The sequence below is a fragment of the Vulpes lagopus genome, chromosome X (genome assembly GCF_018345385.1).
Source record: "Vulpes lagopus strain Blue_001 chromosome X, ASM1834538v1, whole genome shotgun sequence".
In the NCBI taxonomy this organism is placed as follows: Eukaryota; Metazoa; Chordata; class Mammalia; order Carnivora; family Canidae; genus Vulpes; species Vulpes lagopus.
This window is the reverse complement of record NC_054848.1, coordinates 10,775,511-10,797,779: the sequence shown is the minus strand read 5'-3', so window position 1 is coordinate 10,797,779 and position 22,269 is coordinate 10,775,511. Positions and strand designations below refer to the sequence as shown.

The 22,269-nt window shown below is 39.1% G+C and overlaps 1 long non-coding RNA gene across 4 annotated transcripts in view; it reads left to right on the top strand.

The window, feature by feature from the left end:
• The first annotated feature begins 788 nt into the window (after positions 1–788).
• The window catches only part of LOC121482924, a 311,920-nt gene continuing 290,439 nt past the window's right edge, over positions 789–22,269 (top strand). Inside the window, exons 1-5 of one of the 4 annotated variants that reach the window (XR_005985662.1) lie at positions 789–1,076; positions 7,244–7,362; positions 15,780–15,835; positions 18,159–18,248; positions 21,599–21,666. This is a non-coding gene — a long non-coding RNA (uncharacterized LOC121482924). The remainder of the gene's footprint in view (positions 1,077–7,243; positions 7,363–15,779; positions 15,836–18,158; positions 18,249–21,598; positions 21,667–22,269) is intronic. The other 3 variants (XR_005985665.1, XR_005985664.1, XR_005985663.1) reach the window with 3 other exon arrangements.

Below are 22,269 nucleotides of genomic sequence, written 5' to 3'. Positions count from 1 at the left end.
GTGGTAATTTATAAGAGAGCCTTTGGAGAATATATAATCCCACAGGGGTTCACATATTAGGTTTCAGGAACCAACGTCTGCAAATTATTAATGCATCAAATAAAGAATTCCTGCTACATAAAAACAGTCTTCAATCTCCTTATTTAAAAAAAACATTTGCATAGCATTTTCTTAAAATAAATTTAGATTCCAAACACTGCTGAGAAGGTTATCAAAAGATTTATGACCTCAGACAGGACCCTGAAGCAAATCAGTATCAATGAAAGTACAATGTATTCATAATTGTCAACTATTAGACCTGGTAATCACTTTCAAAATAAACTAGTACACCACCACCCTATTTTCACCATGTGAAGATAAATCCCCACATGGTGAAATGACATGTTCAAGACTTCAAATATAATTGATGATAGAGCCAGAATTATAGGTCCAGTCTTATGAATCAAATCAGTGCTGTTTCTCTGCTCGACAGGCATCTGTGTGATCTGCATGATGACTGAGTCGTGCAAGTGTAAAAAGCCCTCAGAGTTTCCTATCTCCAATTGCATCATCCAGCGCATTCAGCAATGCCTTTACCTGCTCATTTGGAAATGGTTATTTTTAAATGAATTTCAAAGGCAGTGTCCAAAAATAAAAAAGGGGGTGTAGCCCTTTAAAAATAGACCGGTTTCAAAAGGAGCCAGGTTCCTGTTTGAATGGTTAATAGATAATCTTAAGCATGTGATTGAAGTCAGCATTTATAAAAATTATGCATGCCAATGGAAGCTTCTTTAAAAAAAAAAAAAAAAAGAAGAGGTGTGATCTCTTGATGAGTAAATTACTTTCTCACCCTGAGACCCGGAAAGTCACAGTGAGGCCTGCTATTTTTCCCCTCGCCTTTGCCTACTAGAGAAGAGGACGTATGGAAGTTAGAAGGGCAAGGAAGTTCTCACCCCTGAGCAGCGAGAGCGTGTACCGGATATACACCTAGCAGAGGGAGATGAGAAAGCCAACGTGCTGCTCCAACATCTCAAGAGAAACACTAGGAAAAGACTCATAATAAACTACTTTATTCAACTTTCAAAGACAAACTGGAGGTAAATTAAGATCATAGTTAAGTTTGGTGTTAAATTTGATATTACTTTTCCCTAATCCCCAATGAGTATCTCATTAGTATGTTTTATTCCCTTCAAGAATTTTTTATACTTTAAATGAATAAATGAGATAAATTATATGCTAATCTATAATATTAGCTACCTTCAACAAGAGTAAGCCCTAACCACATCAGCAAGGAACTGTTTTTGTTCCCCTGTGGTACTTACCTAAAATCCAGTATAAAGGGATTACTGACTTCCTAAGGACTAGTCATTTAAATTATTTGTAACAAAATATTAAAATGAAACTCTCGGTTTGGGCTGAGAGACTGGAGAACAAAACTAGCATTGGCAACAATTCCCACGTTCCACAGTGAGGAGCCCCACCACTTCTGCAGGGCCTGAAAAGGAGGAATCAGAAACCTCAGTGAGTTACCTTACGGTCTGGCTCTCACCCCAAGGACCTGGCCTCTCACTTTTGCTTTGGTCTCCCACACATTAATCCGTTGTTCCCAAAAATGGAATTCGTGACTCAGTCAGCCTTAACCAGGACACATGTACATTAGAATCAACTACGGAATGATTTCATTCGGTTGCTTTGGCGGGGAGCTGGGTACCTGTCTTTTGAGAAAATATCACAATAATTCTGAAATGAGCTCTAGTAGAGAACCCCCGCCTTAATCCAAATGCAATGAAACTCTGAATGTGGTTTCTCTGGTAACACAACAAAGGGAGTTTTTTTTAACTTTTTATTTAAATTCCAGTTAGTTAGCATGCAGTGTAATATTAGTTTCAGGTGTAGAATTTACTGAGTGAGTTCACACTTACAACACCCAGTGCTCAGCACAGCAAGTGCCTTCCTTCATCCCCATCACCTGTTTTCCCCATCCCCCCACCTCCTCCCCTCTGGTCACCAGTAGCTTGTTCTCTGTTGTTAAGAGTCTGTTTCTTGGTTTGCCTCTTTTTCTTCCCCCATGTTCATTTGTTTTGTTTCTTGAATTCCACATATGAGTGAAACCATATGGTATTTGTCTTTCTCTCACTGACTTATTTCACTTCGCATAATATTCTCTAGCTCTGTCCATATTGCTGCAAATAGCAAGATTTCATTCTTTTTTATGGCTGAGTAATACTGCATTTTATATATGTGGTATATATATATATAGCATATATATATATACTCCACACATCTTATTTATCCATTCATCAGTCAGTGGACATTTGGGTTCTTCCCATAATTTGGCTATTGTTGATAATGCTTCCATAAACATCAGGGTTGCATGCATTCAAAGGGAGATTTTTATTTATTTTTTTTTCAAAGGGAGATTTTTGAAGAGAGAATGTCTTCGTAGCATTCTTCTTTTTTTTAATTTATTTTTTATTGGTGTTCAATTTGCCAACATATAGAATAACACCCAGTGCTCATCCCATTAAGTTCCCCCCTCAGTACCCGTCACCCAGTCACCCCCACCCCCCGCCCACCTCCATTTCCACCACCCCTTGTTCGTTTCCCAGAGTTAGGAGTCTCTCATGTTCTGTCTCCCTTTCTGATATTTCCCACTCACATTTTCTCCTTTCCCCTTTATTCCCTTTCACTATTTTTTATATTCCTCAAATGAATGAGACCATATAAAGTTTGTCCTTCTCCAATTGACTTATTTCACTCAGCATAATACCCTCCAGTTCCATCCACGTCTAAGCCAATGGGGGGTATTTGTTGTTTCTCATGGCTGAGTAATATTCCATTGTATACATAGACCACAGCTTCTTCATCCATTCATCTTTCGATGGGCACAGAGGCTCCTTCCACGTTTTGGCTATTGTGGACATTGCTGCTAGAAACATTGGGGTGCAGGTGTCCCGGCGTTTCACTGCATCTGTATCTTTGGGGTAAATCCCCAGCAGTGCAATATTTGGGTTGTAGGGCAGATCTATTCAAACTGTGTTGTCTCCCACTTTTGTCAAAATGGACAAGAAGTTGTGGTAGATTGTTAAATAATGAATCATGCCCCTCAGAAGTCTTGTCCTGGGTAATCCTCTGCCACTTGGACTCTGGACTTAGCCACATGCCTTGCTTTGGCCAGTGGAATATCAGCAAATGCAATTCAAGTGGAGGCTTGATACATGTGTGTGCATTGGGTTTTTCCCTCCCAGAACCCTGAGGCCATAATGGAGAAGCAGACATGAAAGACCATGTGAAGGGAGAGGCCCAGCCATCCAAGCAGAGGGAGCCACCAGCAGTGAGCTCTCATTAGGGCAGTGCAACTGCACAGTCAATCCATAGATCCGGTGAGAAGTAATACATTATTGCTATTCTAAGCCACTGTATTTGGGGATGGCTTGTATGCAGAAATCAATGATTGAAACACAATGTAAGGAAATTGTTCACTACACCCACTTGAAAAAGCAACTAATTAGCAAATAGTTAAAAATGTAAGTTTTTGGTGGTGAACATAGCATAATGTATAGAGATGTTGTATCACTGTGTTGTATACCTGAAACTAACCTAGTGTTGTGTGTAAACTATACTAAAAAATAAGATGTGAGCTTTAAAGTTGATCTAAGAGAAGTAAGATATCCAAACTTTGAGTGAATTTACATCTCTACATAACAGATTCCCAAAGAATTAATAAATGAAACAATATGCCCACACATAAACACACACCCCTCTCATTCATAGATTTTCCTGTTTCAACTCTTTAATGACTATACAACTCTCTGACTTCTAGTCTTTAATAAGATCATACAGAATTTCCACGTTGAATGTTTTTAGTATGAAAGGGGCCCCCAGATATCATTTAATATGTTTATGTGTGTGTGTATGTGTGTGTGCATCCAGAAAGGTCAAGTTATTTACTAAGGCCACTTAACTAACTAGTAGTATTTAAAATTTCAAGTCTGGTAATTTTGAGTTAAACCTTCTCTTTGCTCTCTATGCTGTTTAAACTGACAAACATGTGTTCTCGGAGATGTCAAGCAGAGAGAGTACCAAGCAATATGAGAAACCACAGGAAAACCGTGGGTACATTTTTCTGGCATGTTAATTTTACTTGATAGAATTTACTCTGATGCCATTTTTCAAGTTAAGCAAATATAAATATACTGTGCAAATGTAATATTCACAGAAGCCTTAGTTCAAAAAAATAATAAGCCTGCTAGTTCCCTGAGAATAGATTTTTAAATTTTTGTTTTTTGCCACAATGGGTACTTTGGTAGAATATTTTAGAAGCAGTACACTAGGCTGATATCCCTTTGCTTCTGGTGATCTCTCATTATCATCATGGAAGAGAAAGAATTGCGTGTGGAGAGGCATTGGAATTGTGAACTTTTCCTTGATAAGTCACTTGTCTACAAAGCATACATGTAGGGAAGGGAAGACTTGAACCAATTAGATGATCAGTGTGCAACACTGTATATAGATTATCATAAGCCATAAGTCATTGCTTATTAAACATCCACATTTGTTTCAAGTACCTAAGAAAGGTCTGTGGTTTTCACACTCAGAGATTCTGTTGTAACTAGACTTGGGCGGGACACAGGCACTGGAATTTTTTAAAAGCCCTCTACACTTTTTTCTTACCATTAGGGCAACATGTTTACCATTATACTAGATACTGAAAACAAGAGATCTTCAATTTGTTTATTGTCTTAGAATTGGGCCTTGTTTTCCAAATCTATTTTATAATCTTTCAAATCTTGATAATTAATACACAGGGTAAAAAAATCACTGACAGTTTCCTTTTTATTGAGAATGTCTTTGTACTAGTAGTGAGTGAGGCTAGAAAGTCAAGTCAACAAGTTTAACTTGTGGGGGCCTCCGGGTGGCTCAGTCAATTGAGTGTCTGCCTTCGGCTCATGTCATGATCCCAGGGTCCTGGGATGGAGCCCCACATCGGGCTCCCTGCTCAGCAGGGAGTCTGCTTGTCCGTCTTCCTCTGCCCCTCCCCTCCACTTGTGCGCTCTCTCACTCTCCGTCTCTCTCTGTCTCTCTGTCTCTCTCTCTCAAATAAATAAAATCTTTAAAAAAAAAAAGAAGTTTAACTCTTCATGACCCATCTTAAATATCAGCCATGTCTTGAAGATGCCCAGATGGTCTCTATCTTAATTTTGTTTTCTGCAATGCCTTCAATGTTACCGTTCTAAAGAAACACACATTGTATTTTGATTGCCCGTCTCACAAATGATTAATGTCTGTACCTTTATTGAGAAAGTCTCAAATTTCTCGGTCCTATATTCAAAGCCGTTACTGAGAACCAAATTATTCTCCATACCAAAGCCAATAGCCCAATACACCAGTCCTATTGATATTCTGAGCTATGTGCTACACTTCCACTATCTGTAGTTTTGCCAAGAATTTCCTTCTTTTCTCTCTCTCTCCCTTTTCATGCTTCAAAGCTCTAGGCAAATGCTACCACCTCCATTAAAATATCATCAGAATGAGTAGTTCTTCTACCTTCCCAACATTGATTCACAGCACAACCAGCATTTGCTGCCCTATGGTTTTCATTACAGATATTTATGTGTCTGCCTTCCCACAGGAAGATGATAACCATAGAAAGAAACAGACAAAGGCAATTAGGGGAGAATATTTATCAATCACTTATTTTTTGCCAGCTGCTAAGCTACGTGCTTTCTGTATTTCATACTTAAATTGTGACAACTCTACCAGGTAGGTTCAATCATAAGCTCCATTTTATAGATACAGAAACTGAGGCTTAGTTGAAATAGCTCACTCCAAGATTAAATAAGCAAGAAAGCTGCAGCTCTAACTTCAATTCATCTCAAACCAAGGTGCTCTGCTACTTCGGGGCAGGAACGGTAGTCAACTCCCGATATCCAGGATAATTTTTTAGTCATAGAAACTCCAGAAAGTTTATTAAATTAGAGACTTGAAAGAGATAAAATTTACTCCATTGGCGATATAAACCACCACAACGTTTTCCCACAGACAGACTTATCATACATGTTGTACACTTCAAAATACAGGCTGAGTTATCTTGGTTGGCATGAGAATGGCAGATGGATAGGTTTCAATAAATGTATGTAATGGGCACAATCAAGTCTGACACAGGCAGGGGCCTTGAGAGAGACCCTTCGATGGCCTTATATAAACTCTCTCTTCCCACAAGACGTATTTAGGTAGGAGGTTAGTTAAATAGACTAAGAGAGTGTGTGTATTTGTGAAGGGCAAACAGTGAGGTCATCCCCTGTTTGGGAAACTCAATTATCCATGTTTGATGTTCCTCCCCTGAGTGCAACATGCTGACCCTAATTGGAATTGCTAGAATTTCCGCATTGGCATTCAAAACATGTTGGGCATATATAACCCCTACCATCACTCTGAGAAAATCAGACTTGGGAGAGATACTGGACAGATCGTTGGTCTCTTCTGCATGTGGCATTCGAACAGGCCATCTGTCATTTATAGTCATGACAATGAACCATGACACCTCTCAGTGCCAGATGTGCTAATTTAGGATTTGAGGTAGAATTACTACTGAACACTGCCATGAGGAGGAAAGGACTTTGGAATAAGTTGTGAGAGGGAAAATCGTCTGAAATTGAGCTATTTAATGTGTGTTTGTGGAATCTCCATGTGTGATTACAATCAAACCACCTGAAAACAGGGACATTTAGCTTTATGACATCTTAGTACCCTTTAGCTAAATTGTTGTTCTTCCAAAGTAAGTAAATACTTCACAGAATAAAACCACAGAAATAATCTTTCAAGGTTAGTGCCGTCCAATGCAGTAGCCACTTGCCACACGTGGCTAGTCTGAATGAGAGATGTGCTGCAAGTGTAAAATACTAGCTTTCAAAGACCTTGTATGGAAAAAAAGATGTAAAATAACTAATTAATGATGTTTTATATTGATAACAAGTTGAAATAATAATATTATGGCTCTATTGGGTTAAATGAAAGAATAATAAAATCAATTTCACTTTTTTTTTTACTTTTTTCGTGTGGCTACTAGAAAATTTAAACTTTCTTAATATATAATCCATATATTTACATATAATATAAATATAATTCAAGTTCTGTTTCGGTTGGACAGCTATGGTCTAGATAAAAGGATCTGATTCCAGCAATAGCCTGGGTTTTAACCCTGGTTTCATCGAGGACTAGCTGTATGTCCCTGGGCAAACTGTTGGCCTGCTCTGTTCCCCAGGTTGCCTCGTCTGGAAATGGTGATCATGATACCTCATAAGGCTTCTGAGAAAATGAAACAAGGTCATGTCCACAAAATGCTCCACCCTGTGCATGGCTCATGGTGAGAGCTCAGTAAAGGTAAGGAATGTTTTAAGCTTTCAGGAGTGGCTTAGACACTGATCATCTCCCGGCCAAGAACACTTGTGTGGTTCTTTTTGCCCCCAGGACTCTAAGCAGGTCAGCATGGCTAAAAGGAAGAATCCACAAAGGCTGACCCCTCCCCAGCTCTCCAGCCTCCTGTCCTACTACACCCCACCTGCGAATTAACCTGCTGCATTCCACTGTAGCTTCTTCAACACACCACATTCTTAGTTGCTTCTGCAGTTTTGACATTGTTAGCTCTGCCTCCCAGGTCTATTCTTCCCCTCTCTCGGCCTGCAGAATTCCTTCAGCACCTTTCCCAAGGTTACTTCCTTTGGAAAACTCTCTCTCATGTTCACTTTCACACTGCAATCTTGAAGAGTTACACGTTGTACAAATGTTCCTGGTACATATGTCTGTTATTGAAAATGTCATACTACATTGTAGTTAGAGGTTTACCTGTCAGCCTCCCTCACTCAACGGTGATTTTCTTGAATAACCACACTGTGTGTGTGTGTGTGTGCATGCCCATAACCTAGCACAATTCTCAGCTTGCATTAGAGTCACAGTACAGGTTTGCCAAACTCTTTTTTTAGAGACTCATTTATTTTAGAGAGAGTGAGCACACAGTCGAAGGGCGGGGGGGCAGAGGGAGAGGGAGAGAGAGTCTTAAGCACATTCTGTGCTGAGTGCAGAGCCCGATACAGGGCTCGATCTCACAACTGTGAGATCATGACGTGAGCTGAAACCAGCAGTGAAGACACTTAAACTGACAGAGCCACCTTGCTGAGCTCTTGATACAAACTGGGCTCACCTATTGGTGGAGTGGTTAATTCTCTGCTAGTGTGATTTGTAGATTCCTAAAATTCCCTCTAACCCCCAAACATATCTCATTTTGCTTTCTATATTTTCCAGCTGTCATGCTCTCTGTGACTAATCCTGACCAATGCAGCCTGAGTAGAGGTGTATCACATCCAGTCCCAGGAAACTAAGAGCAGGTTATCTATTCCATCCTCTCTCATACTTAGATCCACACCGCTAGATGTAAAGGACCCTAAAATGTCAGAGTTGCAAAATAAAAGTCACTAGTCCCTGAGTCAGCATTTGGAAGAAAGGAAGGCAAGAGAAGCCTCCGACCCACATGAATCTGTTCCCTGAATGAGGTATCTGCCTTTACTGTGTGAATGCACTGAAATTTAGAGGTTTCTACAGCAGAACTTTGCTCATCCTAACTAATAAACCCAGGATAGGAAACATAACTAGAAAATTTCATCCCCGTGATATTCTCTTAATTGCAAATGCTCTTGGGAAGAGGAGTAACACATGAAACTAATTCACTCTGGTAATCATAGATTCGCCTTCTTCCCAGCGAAATCCAAGAAACAGATCTTAGATTTTTAAGGAGCCGAACAGGGGGTTTCTGAGGGGTGATGATTGGGAAGAGGGCATGGGAAGGAATAGCTTGGGATTTCCAGACACCAGAAACAGTCATCATCTAGTTAAGTGGTTAAAAATTATACCAAAGAAAGATAAATTATAAGCCAAAAGGAATTAGTATGCATCACCCGGCTCACTCAGATATATGGTACTGCTTCCTTCTATTTTATTTTATGCTAGATAAAGCTGAGCAGTTGTATAAATAGAAATGACTGGAGCCTTTACGTCTAATAGCAGAACTCATTTTTATGTCTTTTTTGGCCTCTTGATAAAGCTAAAGGATAAAGTCTTTTTTAGAAAGCTTTTATTTTGGATCTGTTAGGCTGTTCTACTCTAAAATGTCATCAATATTCTTTAAGGTATCAAAACCAATTTTAGCAAAAAGCCCCAGGAGTTGACTGTTGCTGGTCTCATAATGGATATCAATTTTTTAAACTGAAAACAACTAAGATATCCTAAAAGCAAAAACAATAAAAACAACCTAAACCAAAACAAAACAAAACAAAAAAACCATAAACCAGCCGACTTTCCTCCCCAAACAATGGGCTTCATGCTTTTATCACTTCCCACAGTTGTACCCATTCTTCTGAGCTATGAGAGCCCTATCTGAACTGTGGCAATGATAAAATCTTTTTCATCTGGGACTTCTCACATTTCCCAACTCATTTGCCCTGGCCAGAGGAGAGTTTAACCGTAAAACCAAATCAAGATTCACATTTTGATTCCAACAAGCCATATTGACGCGCATGTATATACATACGCATTTGCCAGCTGTCTTCTACATTTTCCAAATCTTTCTATCCTAGGCATACTCTTTTTCCAACATGGTTCTGAGGTAAAAGAAATTTGGCCTGGCCCGAAGAGAAGGCCTGCCCTTCACCCCGTTTTCTGGGTGGTAATCTCCAGGCTCTTATAATGTGCCTGATAGGAGTGTCTTTGTTTGCCTGGGTACCTTGAGTCGTACTGAATAATCTAGCAAGTGATTTAGGGTGAGGGCTGGCCATACCAGAAAAACTGATGTTGTGACATATGGTGTGCACTTTGGGTCATGTGGTGGCAGTTGGCCTAGAGACTAAGACCAACCATGTGGGCAATCAAATAATTGATCGTGGTTATATAATGGACTCTCAATAAAAACTCCAGACTCTGAGGTTTGAGTTAGCTTCCTTGGTTGGCAGTACTCCATATGCAGTACTCACATATCGATACCTGGAAAGTAACATATCCTAACTCCACAGGGAGAGGACAATAGAAGTTTTGTGTTTGGAACCTTCTGGACTCAGCTCTATGCACTTCTTCCCTTGACTGGTTTTAGTCTGTATCCTTTCCCTATAATAAACCATAACCAGGATTATAATGGCTTTCAGTGACCTCTGTGAGTCCTAGTGAACTATTGAAACTGAGGGTTCTTTGAGGAGCCCCCTGAAACGTAGGACTGGTGTCAGAAACGAAAGCAGCCTTGGAGACTACACCCTCCAACTTCGTATTTTGGCCTAAACTCTTCACAGTGATAAAATGTAATTGGCAAAGAATTTGGGGGCAGAAAAATCCAGGTTCAAGGGCAGGGCCCACCCGTCACTTACCAGGGTGTGAGAGTGGACAATTTATTTACTCTCTCTGTGCCTCATTGTCTTCATCTGTTAAGTAGAAACAATACTATCTACATATAAGAGAGTTACTACAAAAATTAAATAAGATAATGTATACGGAATGTCTAAAAACTGTGAAGTTTTATACAAATGTGTCCTTGTCTTTGAAATTATTCCATGTGAAATCAGGCTCCCTTGGATTTACCACTATATCAAAATTATTTTTTTTCTAAACACAAACTGTTTTCAAATTATGAGTGTTACTGGCAATATATGTAATCTCATATCTTATTTCAAGCTTATAATGCACTTAGAAGGAAAGAACATTAATCATTTACTGCAATGATAGGGCATAAACGCCCATATGTAATAAAACAAATAATCCAGTAAAATTAGATATTCCGATTACAGGTATTAGAGGGAAGCCACACAGCCATCAATAACGACATCTAAACTTGGGCAATTATCTCTAGATTTAAAATCTTTATAAACATTTTGACCCGTCCCAGTAATTTTCTGAAATGGTCAGAATTTTTAATATTACCTCATTTTGTAGCAACTTGAAACTAAAAAGAGTGATGTGACCCAAAGCTTCATTTTTCATTCGTTAAACAAATAATTATTGGGCAGTAACTATCTGTTGTGCAATGCACTATTTTAGGTGTACTGTTCTACACTGATGGACAGGAAAAGATCCTTGCTCTCATGAAGCTTACATTTTAGGGATTCTGGTTTCATAAGTTTACCATGTAGCTATATATTGTAGAGGTGGTGTTGACAGGACTCGAATGTGGCCTTTCTGAAAACTAGTTTTGTGCATTTTCTTTTTTATCATTCTACTTCAGTGTGTAACTAATATAGAGTTCATTTTCCACATGTTGGCAGACCATATCTTTCATTTGTACTTCAATTTATACAATGAAAGAATGTCTGTGATTTCTGACAAGAAACAGAGAAATTAAAAAGTCTGTATCTTCATAAATCCCATCAGGCTGTAAATGAAAAAATAGTTTTTGAACCAAGAGGAAATTACTATTTGTTTATAGTCCCAAATTAGTAGAAATATATACAACCTTCCTGGGGTACCTCACCCTTCTCCCCTCTGGTGACCATCAGTTTGTTTTCTGTAATCAAGAGTCTGTTTCTTGTCTCTCTCTTTCTCTCTCTCTCTCTCTCTCTTTTTCCCCTTTCCCTTGTTTGTTTTGTGTCTTAAATTCCACATATGAGTAAAATCATATGGTATTTATCTTTCTCTGACTTATTTTGCTTAGCATAATGCTCTCTAGCTCCAGCTGTGTAATGGCAAATGGCAAGTTTTTATTCTTTTTAATGGCTGAGTAATATTCCACTGTGCATATACATCACATCTTCTTTATCCATTCATCAGTCGATGGACACTTGAGCTGTTTCCATAATTTAGCTATTATAAATAATGCTGCTACAAACATTGGAGTGCATATATCCTTTTGAATTAGTACTTTTGTATTCTTTGGGTAAATACCTAGTAGTGCAATTGCTGGGTTGTAAGTTAGTTCTATTTTTAGCTTTTTGAGGAACCTCCATACTGTTCATTGGAGTGACTGCACCAGGTTGCATTCCCACCAATGGTGCAAGAGGGTTTCCCTTTCTGCACATCTTCAGCAACACCTGTTTTTTCTTGTGCTGTTGATTTTAGCCATTCTGACAGATGTGAGATGACATCACACTGTAGTGGGTTTTTTTTTAAGATTTTATTCATGAGAGACAGAGAGAGAGAGAGAGAGAGAGAGAGAGAGAGAGAGAGGCAGAGACACAGGCAGAGGGAGAAGCAGGCTCCATGCAGGGAGCCCGATGTGGGACTCCATCCCGGGTCTCCAGGATCACACCCTGGGCTGAAGGTGGCGCTAAACTGCTGAGCTACCCCGGCTACCCCACACTGTAGTTTTGACTTGTATTTCCCGGAGGATGAGTGATGTTGAGCATCTTTTCTATCTGAAAGAAATTTGATACCTCCCACCAAAGTCACACATAGCAACATAATTCAGGTATTAATTTACCCATTCTACAATGATTTATGGAACATCTATTATGTGCCGAGAGTGGTACTGGGTACTAGAAATGCAACAGTATGTGCATGAGGATCAGCCTCTACCTTCTTGAGTCCTACAATATAGATTGGTAAGACAGAAAAGGCCCTCTAAAGGGAAGGAGAGTGTAAGAGGGAAGCAGGGAAATGGGTTGGAAGTTGAAAAGAGATGAGTGTGGAGACATGAGCATGGGGAAAGAACAGTAAGTGCGAGAGCATAGAAGCACTGGTGTATTCAAGACAGCTCAGAAAGGCTGAGCAGAGTGGGCAAAGGGGAAAGATAAGGTGGAACAGGCAAAACAGATTGGCTGCATCTAGATCATGGAAGGCTTCATGAGCCAAGTTTAGGCAACTGGTCTTTTTTATAAAGGATTTAGGAAGCATCAAAGGGTTTAAACGATGCTGATATGACTGTGTTTTGTTTATGTAACTGGAGAACAGAGAATGTGCAGGAGGGAAGCAAAACTTCATGGAAGGGACCAGTTAGGAAGCCATGGCAGTGGTCTGGGTCACGAAAAATCATGGCTTGAACCAGGTTGGTGGTATATATGGGGAGAAGATAAAGTTGAGAGACATGTAAGTGGGAAGGTACACAGGACTCAGAAATCAACTGGACGTGGAGGGTGGCTAGCTCAGCTGAGTGGATGGTGGCTCATTTACAGAGATGGGAAACTCTGGAAGAGAAGTGTGTGTGTGTGTGTGTGTGTGAGAGAGAGAGAGAGAGAGAGAGAGAATTTAATGACTCCGTTTTGGATTTATGTTTGAGACATCCATGGAGAGATGACATGACTAATGGGAATATGCTAATTTGTAGCTCACATGAGAGGCATAAAAAATTTTCAAACTTCCCAAAGAAAGGAAAGTGTTACAGCCACTAAACAAACTGAAGTGGTCCATATTACTCTTTCATTTGAATTATTTGTCCTCTACCCTCTTCCTGTTTTGATAATTGGATACAAATAATCTGCTCAAACTGATAGGCAATAAGAACATTCCCTTGAGTGCATATTTATTGTTTGCCTTTTGAGAGTGTCAATTTGGACTTAATGCCATCCACAGGCTCAGCTGATCCCAATTTAGCCTAATCATCCCTGACTTTTTGATGTTCAATTTGTCACGGCATGCCTGAGAGGGACCCTTTTAAGGGGTCATCATCTCCAGATATTTAAAAACTATATGCTCACCAAGGTATTCCAGGTTCATTTTCAGTCCTCCCAGCCCAAAGAGAGACATGTGGGTACCAGGGAGAGTACATTGTATGATTTTACAAGGAAACTCAAAGCTGAACAACATGACACACGAGCTTCAAACTACTGGCATAAAGCAGAAAAATCACTTTTTCTCCAAAGTCTAGGTATTCAGGTATGCTTTTTACCTTTCTCTAGTATGAGAATTTATTAATCCATTTTATTTATCCCTTCCAGTAACTTCTGGTATACCCTGCCATATTTTACAACTACAAGACAATGTTCTTGATTTATATTGTTCCAAATTTAGAAGTCTTTATTTTCTCTTCTTTCTCTTTTGCGTAAGCATTGTGGAATTGGCACCAAAGTATGAAAGTCTAGATTAGGGGTCAGCAAACTGTAACCCATCAGCCAAATCTGGCTCATTGCCTGATTTTTAAAATAAAACTTTACTGGAATGCATGCAAGCCCATTTGTTTACATGTGGTCTCTGGCTGCTTTTGCACTAGAAGGGCAGAGTTGAGCAGTTGTGATGGAGACTGTCTGGCCCACAAAACCTGAAATGTTTACTATCTGGCCCTTTAAAGCAAAAGTTCGCCATCCCCTAGTCTGAATGATCTCCCTTGTCTATACCTGTCATCGTCAATTGTCTAAAAAGAACAAGAAATCCCAATATCCCTCCAAGAGAACACCAAAGAATACAGAGACACAGGCTATCCAGTAATTTAACTAGATTCCCACAACTTTGCCAGCAGTAGCATGGAATGGGTCAATACAGATAATTATAAACCTTTAGGGTTTTCCCAAAGCTCTCTGACTTTTCATTGTTATGGGTCAGCATGCCGTGATTTATTATTTATCATGGGGACCTTAATATTGAACTATAACTTTTTAAAGGCCTTGTGTTTATATATATTTAGCAGATTGATTCTGTCAGGAGCCCCAGTTTTTCACCTGCATTCCCCTTCTTGTGTCCATACCCTTTACCACGTGACTTTGCCATTTCTATTACTAAAGAGACAGAAGGTATTTTTCCATCTTTTGTATCTGAGTTGGTCTTGTGACGTGCCTTAGCCAGGAGAATGTGGTGCAGGTAATAGCGTGCCAGTTTTGAGCCTAGTTCTCAAGAAACCTTGTATGTTTCTGCTGTCTCCCTTTTCTCTGCCTCTGCCACAAAAACATACCCAGGAGGATGAAAGATACATGTAGCATATCTGAATCCCCCCATTTACCCAAGCCACAGCCAGCCAAGAGCAACCAACAGTGAGCCATTCCACACATGTGAGTGAGCCTAGCCAAGAATGGGAGAGCCACTTTAACCAACCACTCCAAATGTATAAGCAATAAACACTTAATGTTTTATGCTACTGAGGGTTTTTTTGTCATGTAGCGTTACTATGGCAATAGATAACTGACACGAAATATACTGAAATTGTTTATCTCAGTGTTGTACCAGTCTACCTTTTCAAACACCAACCAAAAGTGTTAAAAAATACAACCACATTGATATTGGGAAATTAGAGACACTTATAAAACTTAATCCCAAGAGTTCAGGTAGAAAAATTTCTATGAATTGTCTGTATTTTATAAGTGCCGACTCAGAAAACACTAGCACATTTGGATTATGGCACATTTCATTTGTAATTCTGTAATCATATTACATTTAAATATCCCCAAATCCCTGTATAGTCAATTCCTCCAACATTTTTGGACATATTCCAAAAGTTTTAATCCACATGTAAAACAAATATGAGAATTTAGCAAATTGTAGCTATAGAATATTTTGATGCAATTATTCAACATTTTGCAGGGATTTTAGCCCTTCTAATGTTTAATTCTGTATATAATTACTACAGACAAGGAGTGATCAGTCATTCTCTTCCAGAGAACTTGGTGAATAGGGCATAATAAGATCTCCAAATGTGAGATATAGCTTTCCCAAATCTAAACAGGTCTACTGCATGTTGAAATTCCTACTTGGAAGGAGCCAGAAGCAAGTAATTTATTTTTAATAGTTTGGTAGTCTGTGTGTTTCAGAATTGATGATTTGCAATAATTTAACCGTGTTGGTTGCCTGCTTGCTTGGGATATGGTAAGAGATTTTCATACTCATGTTTAATTAGCATCTTGTTTCAGGTAGAGGCAACATCTGTACCTGAGAGCCACGTGGATTCACTTACAGGTCTCCTGAGGTATCATTCTGTTAATAGCTGCCACTCTGTTCAAGGTTGGGGTGGGGGTTTTATCTTAAATCTACCTTGTGAAAGGATTTAATCCCTCTTCCCTTCTGGGGATCCAATGTCCTCAAAAATTTCTTATTTGAGCTATATTTCTTGTTTGCCCCCCCCCCCAGGATCCCTTTTAATTTGTCTAAGGAAGCTAGAGAATTTTTCTTTTCAAGTATTTTAAAATCAAATTTCATTTAGCCAAATTTCTCTTGGGGAACTTCCCCAATTTTTTTAATCTTTTTTTTAACTTCCCCAATTTTGAATCACCCTTCATTGAAGAGGTGGGGCTGGAGGCAGAAGCCCTTACCCACAGGTCTCCCCCGCCCCCGTGAACTTTCTTACAGTTTCAGGTCAAAATATTAAATGTTCCAGACAGGAAAGAGTAGTTTATCTTTTCCCAAGATTTTAGATCTGGGCTTTTTGCCAGGGTCTTCTTCTTTATCTCAGTTGGTTCTGTCCCAAGAAGGTCATCTTTTCTAAGGCAAAATTTTGTCTGCAAATATCAGTTATTTAACACTTTGGTTGCATTGTCTTGAGACCATTTCAAATCAGAGCATGTCTCATCCTGGACAGAATTATAAATATAGTTTTGGCTTCTGAGACGTTCTGAGCACTGTATTTCATGAGGTTACATGCACATCTCTTGAACAGAATTTTCACAAAGTAATTTTTTTGTTCATTTTTATTATTGGCAGTTTCATGTCTTAATTAAAAACTTTGATTTCCACTTTGGAATGTGTCTAGTTCACATAGAAAATTATTTCTGAGATCCAAAATTCTGTATGCCATTAAAAAAATTGAGAGTGCTCAAATAACATAGCTCCAAGTTCATAACACTTTTTCAGAAGAGGAATTTTAAAAATCTAAAATACAGATTAGTTTCTATACATGATAAATTCATCATAGTTTAACATAATAGCAAGATTTTCAATGTTATTTTTTCCCCTTCGAGATCTGCCTCCTTGGGTTGGTAACAATAAACCTATCTCATCTCCTTTCTTCCCCTCTCTCATTTAAACCCAATTTTGCCTAATAAAAGTCTTTCATCAGTCTGCAGGATGCTTGCTTGGGAGGTACTTCCCTCATGCCAGATGTTACCATTCCTAATGGATCTATTCTAGGGACAGTATCATGATTTCAGTGTCAGTTGTCCTAAACAGCCAGACACTGAGTACTGGTACATGCTACATTTCCTCATTTCCTCCCAACACCCTCAGTCCTAGGTAACCATTGATCTTTCTATATCTATGGACTTGCCTATTTCTGACATCTCTTATAAGTAGATTAATGCAATAAATGTGCATTATGTGATCTTTTGTGACTGGATTATTTTATTTAGCATAATGTTTGCAGGGCTCATGCAAGTAGTAGCACGTATCAATCCTGCATCGTTTTGTTTTTTAAAGTAATATTCCATTTTAATGATATATCACATCTGTTTATCCATTTTTTAGGTGATAATGGACACTTGGATTATTTCCACTTTTAGCTATTCTGAATAACACTGCTATGAACATTAGTGTACAAGTTTTTGTGTGGACATATATTTTCATGTCTCTTGTGTATATACCTAGGGTAGGGTAGAATTGCTAAGTCATATGATAACTCCATGTTTAGCACTTACAGAATTGCCCGACTATTCTCCAAAGTGTACCATTTTTTTTTTAATTTTTATTTATTTTTATTTATGATAGTCACAGAGAGAGAGAGAGAGAGAGAGAGAGGCAGAGACACAGGCAGAGGGAGAAGCAGGCTCCTTGCACCAGGAGCCCGACGTGGGATTCGATCCTGGGTCTCCAGGATCGCGCCCTGGGCCAAAGGCAGGAGCTAAACCACTGCGCCACCCAGGGATCCCCTGACTGTACCATTTTATATTCTCGCCAGCAAAGTATAAGGATCGCAATTTCTCTGCATCCTCATCAACACTTATTATTTTCTGTCTTTTTGATTACAGCCATCCTAGTGGGTTTAAAAGTGATAGCTCATTTTGGTTTCACTTTTGCAATACAATTTTAATATCTTTATCAGCTACAATTTAGAATGCAAGCACCGAAGTGGATGCAGAAACCTAATAGAACTTCCCTAACTTTTGTGGACTTTACTTCAGCTTTGTACTCTTCTGCCTTCCAAGTCCTAAGTCAGCTTGCATTTTCTGAATGGCTTGTGGTTGGGTGGGGCCAAGTGAGTAGCTCTGGCCAATGAGTTGTGCACTGAAGCAATACTTGTCACTTCTATGCCAAAGCATTCAACTGCTGGTACAAAACCATCTTTCCCTTCACCTTGACAGTCAACAAATTTCAAGATTGTGACATCCTCGACAGCTTGGGTCATGGGCCAAGGGGACATTCAGCAGAACTGGCCTAGATGCACATGCCATGTGAGTGAGAAACAAACATTTGCTATTAAGAGATGTGGCTTATTTGTTACTGCAGCATAACTGGGCATATCCTGAGTGATAAAGTGACCTTTATTTGTTTAATATCTTAGAGTTCAGCAGATCTGGCAAATCATTTAGCATCTCTAAGACTCAGCCTCCTCCTCTATAACATGAGTGTCATAAATCTACCTCACAAAATTGCTTGAAGTTAGGCAAGGCAATGCATTGTTCAATAATGCTTAGCATAGTGCATGATACATATCAGGTTCTTAGGAAATGATTGTTATTAACACAAGGGAAATGGGTTGAGGACTATAATATTGGAGTTAACTTTATGTGGAAGACGAGTTAGACTTTGAAAGACTAACTCATAGAAGCAAGGAGGCAGGGAAAGGGGTAATAGTTTTTCTTTGAGTAGTTTGTTTGAGCTTTACAGCAAGCCTGCCTAAAAAACATTCTTAGGTACAGATGCATGCCATTATTACAGAGTGGGAGGACCTTCTCTTTGGGGGGTCTTGATTTTTCTTCCCAGAAGAAAAGAAATGGCTACAAGATTCTGACTCATTTCACAAAGCACACAATTTGAAATGTAATTACATTTAAAATACGCTGGAAAGTGATTGCATGACTCCAAAATTAAAACTCACTCTTCTGAATAACACGCAAAGGGGAAAATGACAGAACATGTTCCCTTGAGAATGTTTAGAACCAATATAAAAAATATCTTTCTTTACGTGCACACCTTCCTTGAAAATAATGAGGCAGGGACCTGGTTCAGCTTGACAAGAGACAATAAAAAAAATCAGTTAATACCAGGAGCACCTGGGTGGCTCGGTCGGTTGAACACATAGGGTGAGGGAAGGAGAATAACATAAACCAGAACAGTCATTTCCACCCACTGGGCATTGTCATGAATTTCCTATTTCTTGGCTTTATCCCTCTTCTTTTAGATACTTGACTGTTCTTCCTTGTTCTTTAGCTAACTGGCTCTCCTACTCACCCTGCACTTTAAATATTGATATGCCACAGGTCAACTGTCAGTCTTATTCTTTCCAGATCCTACAACCCTTTCTCAAAGTTCTCATGCTCAGCCATGCTTTTACTTGCCCCCACGGATTGATAACTTCTCCATCTGAGGCCTTGTTTCTGGGTAGATGTTTCTATCTACTTATTGGAAACCTCTCCCTGGATGACCCAGAGTATTTAACCTGCTTTGTTCCTTCTATTTTAAACATTATTCTTTGATCTTTTTCAGCCTACCTCCTTCAGATTTCCTCTTAAACTTTACTTCTTCAAGGTCGTGTTTCTTGAGACTGCGATCCACCTGAATGCACTATCCAAAAACCCTATTGTCTTATGTTAGGCAATTCAGAGCCAATTGTTTTAAATTACACACTTGTGGGACTATTCCATTGTCTCTCTTCCATGCTAGACTTTTTACTCTGTGAAGGTTATAATAACATCTACTCTGATCTTCATCAGATTCCCAGTTCCTAACATCTGGTAGCAACTCAGTAAAAATGTGCTAAATAAATGAATCAGTGTTATAAGCTGAACCCCTAATACTCCCCACCTCTCCTGTGCCAATTCATATATTCCTGGATGTAATGAATGTGCCCCCAAATCATCCCATTATTTCAACCTGGGAAACAGCCCTTATAGCACCTGGGAGTCAGCCCTTATAGCACCATCTCCTTTACCCATAACATCTAAACATTTACCAACAGCTATCACTCCTCTTAAATATCTTGAGAATCCAATTCCCCTCTCCCTTGTCACTGCTATTACTGCTTTGTTTAGGTTCTTATCACTCTTTCTGAATTCATTATCCTCTAATCCTTCTCTATCACTGCAGGACATTTTCTTAAAATGCAAATCTGACCATTTTACTCAGAAACTTAAAACCCTTTACCGGACTCCCTATTGCTTTGAAGATGAAGCTCAGATTCTTAAACCTAATCTACAAAACGTTCCACAATCTGACAAGCTAGTCTCAGCCTTCCTCGCCCTACCCTTTTTCATTCTCCCCTATTCCCTCTGGTCACCCAGAACTCATGATTCCCAAACCTACCTTCCTGCCTTTGCACAGATTCTCTTTGCCTAGAATGTTCTCTTACAGATGTTCTTCACTCATCTGACTCTTCACATTTCAAAACAAAGCTTTAAGTTCCCCTCCTCTGGGCAATCTCTCCAAGCTCTCCTGAGTGAAATTTATTGTACTCTCTTCTACACTGCCATGGCAAAGGTATTGATTGTAGCTCCCACAGTGGTCAGCAATTAGTTTTTATTGTCCTCATCCCTTCCTTGAGATGTGAGCTCCTATAAGCAGAGTCTAGCTCTTATTCACCTCTGAATCCACTGAAGTGCTAGCTCTCTATTTGCAAACCTTTTCTCTAATAAAAGGCTTGCACCCAAAATATATTTTAAAACTCTCAAACTTAAAAAGTAAATAAATGTCTCAATATAAAATGGGGAAAAGACTGGACAGACACTTCATCAAAGAAAGCACTTCATGCAGATGCCAAATAAGCAATAAAAATATGCTCAATATCATTTGTCCTTAGGGAAATGGAAATTAAAACCACAATGAGATACTACTACACCTATTCAAAGGTCTAAGATAACAAAGACTGAACATAGTAAATGTTTGCAAGGATATGGAGAAACAGGAATTTTCATATCCCGCTGGTGGGAATATACAACCACTTTGGAGAACCGTTCATGCCAATTTCTTAAAAAGTTAAACACCTACCTTATGATTTGACCATCCTACTCCTAGGTATTTATCTGATAAAGAGAAAGTATATGCCTACACAAAGACTACCATCAAAGCTTTATTTGTTATAGCTCAAAATTGGAATCAACCCAAATGTCTATCAACAGCTTACTGTATAAACAATGACATACTCATATAATGGAATATTAGCAATAAAAAGAATGAACACACAACATGGATGAACCATAAAATAACTATGCAAAGTGAAACAAGTCGATCAAAAAAGTATATATTATTAGACTCTATTGGTATAAAATTCAAAGTATGGTGACAGAAAGCAAATCAGTAATTTCCTGGGGCTGGGGGATGTGATGGGAAGGACAGGGAGAGGGATTAGAGAGGGCCACAGGGAAAGAGATCTGATGGGTATGTTCATCATTTCGACAGTGGTAGTAGATTCACTGGTGTATACACAATGTCAAAACTTCAACTGTACTTCTTAAATATTATATGTCAGTTTTACCTCAATAAATGTGTTTTTTAAACACCCCTTAATTTTTTAAACATATTGTTGAGGATTAACTTTTTCAATTACAAAAAACTCTTTTAACCCAATTTTTCATTCATTTTACAGGCTCACTAAACCTATCTTCACTTTGCACATGAGACACCCATTTGTCTGTCCACCCGGGCAAATGAACGGTGAGCCAACTTCTCCTCCCTCCCCTTTACCTCCTTCACGTTGTCTTCTCCATCCTGCTAGAGGGGAACTCGGCTTTCCTTTTTGATCGCTCTCATTATCTCCTCTATAATGTCTCGTGCATGATGAGCACCTGACATGGTGCTTTACAAGTGTTTATCAACAATTTGTGCATAGACTCAGGAGGTCATATTGCCCTGGATGGAATGCCTGCACTTTCCCAGCTGATTAAAAGGAACTAGCTCTAGGTCAAGAGGAAGGTTTTAATCCCCTGTATAGAAACACGGTGTTTTTTTTTTTTTTATTAATTTTTATTGGTGTTCAATTTACCAACATACAGAAAAACACCCAGTGCTCATCCCGTCAAGTGTCCACCTCAGTGCCCGTCACCCATTCCCCTCCAACACCCGCCCTCCTCCCCTTCCACCACCCTTAGTTCGTTTCCCCGAGTTAGGAGTCTTTATGTTCTGTCTCCCTTCCTGATATTTCCCAACATTTCTTTTCCCTTCCTTTATATTCCCTTTCACTATTATTTATATTCCCCAAATGAATGAGAACATACACTGTTTGTCCTTCTCCGATTGACTTATTTCACTCAGCATAAT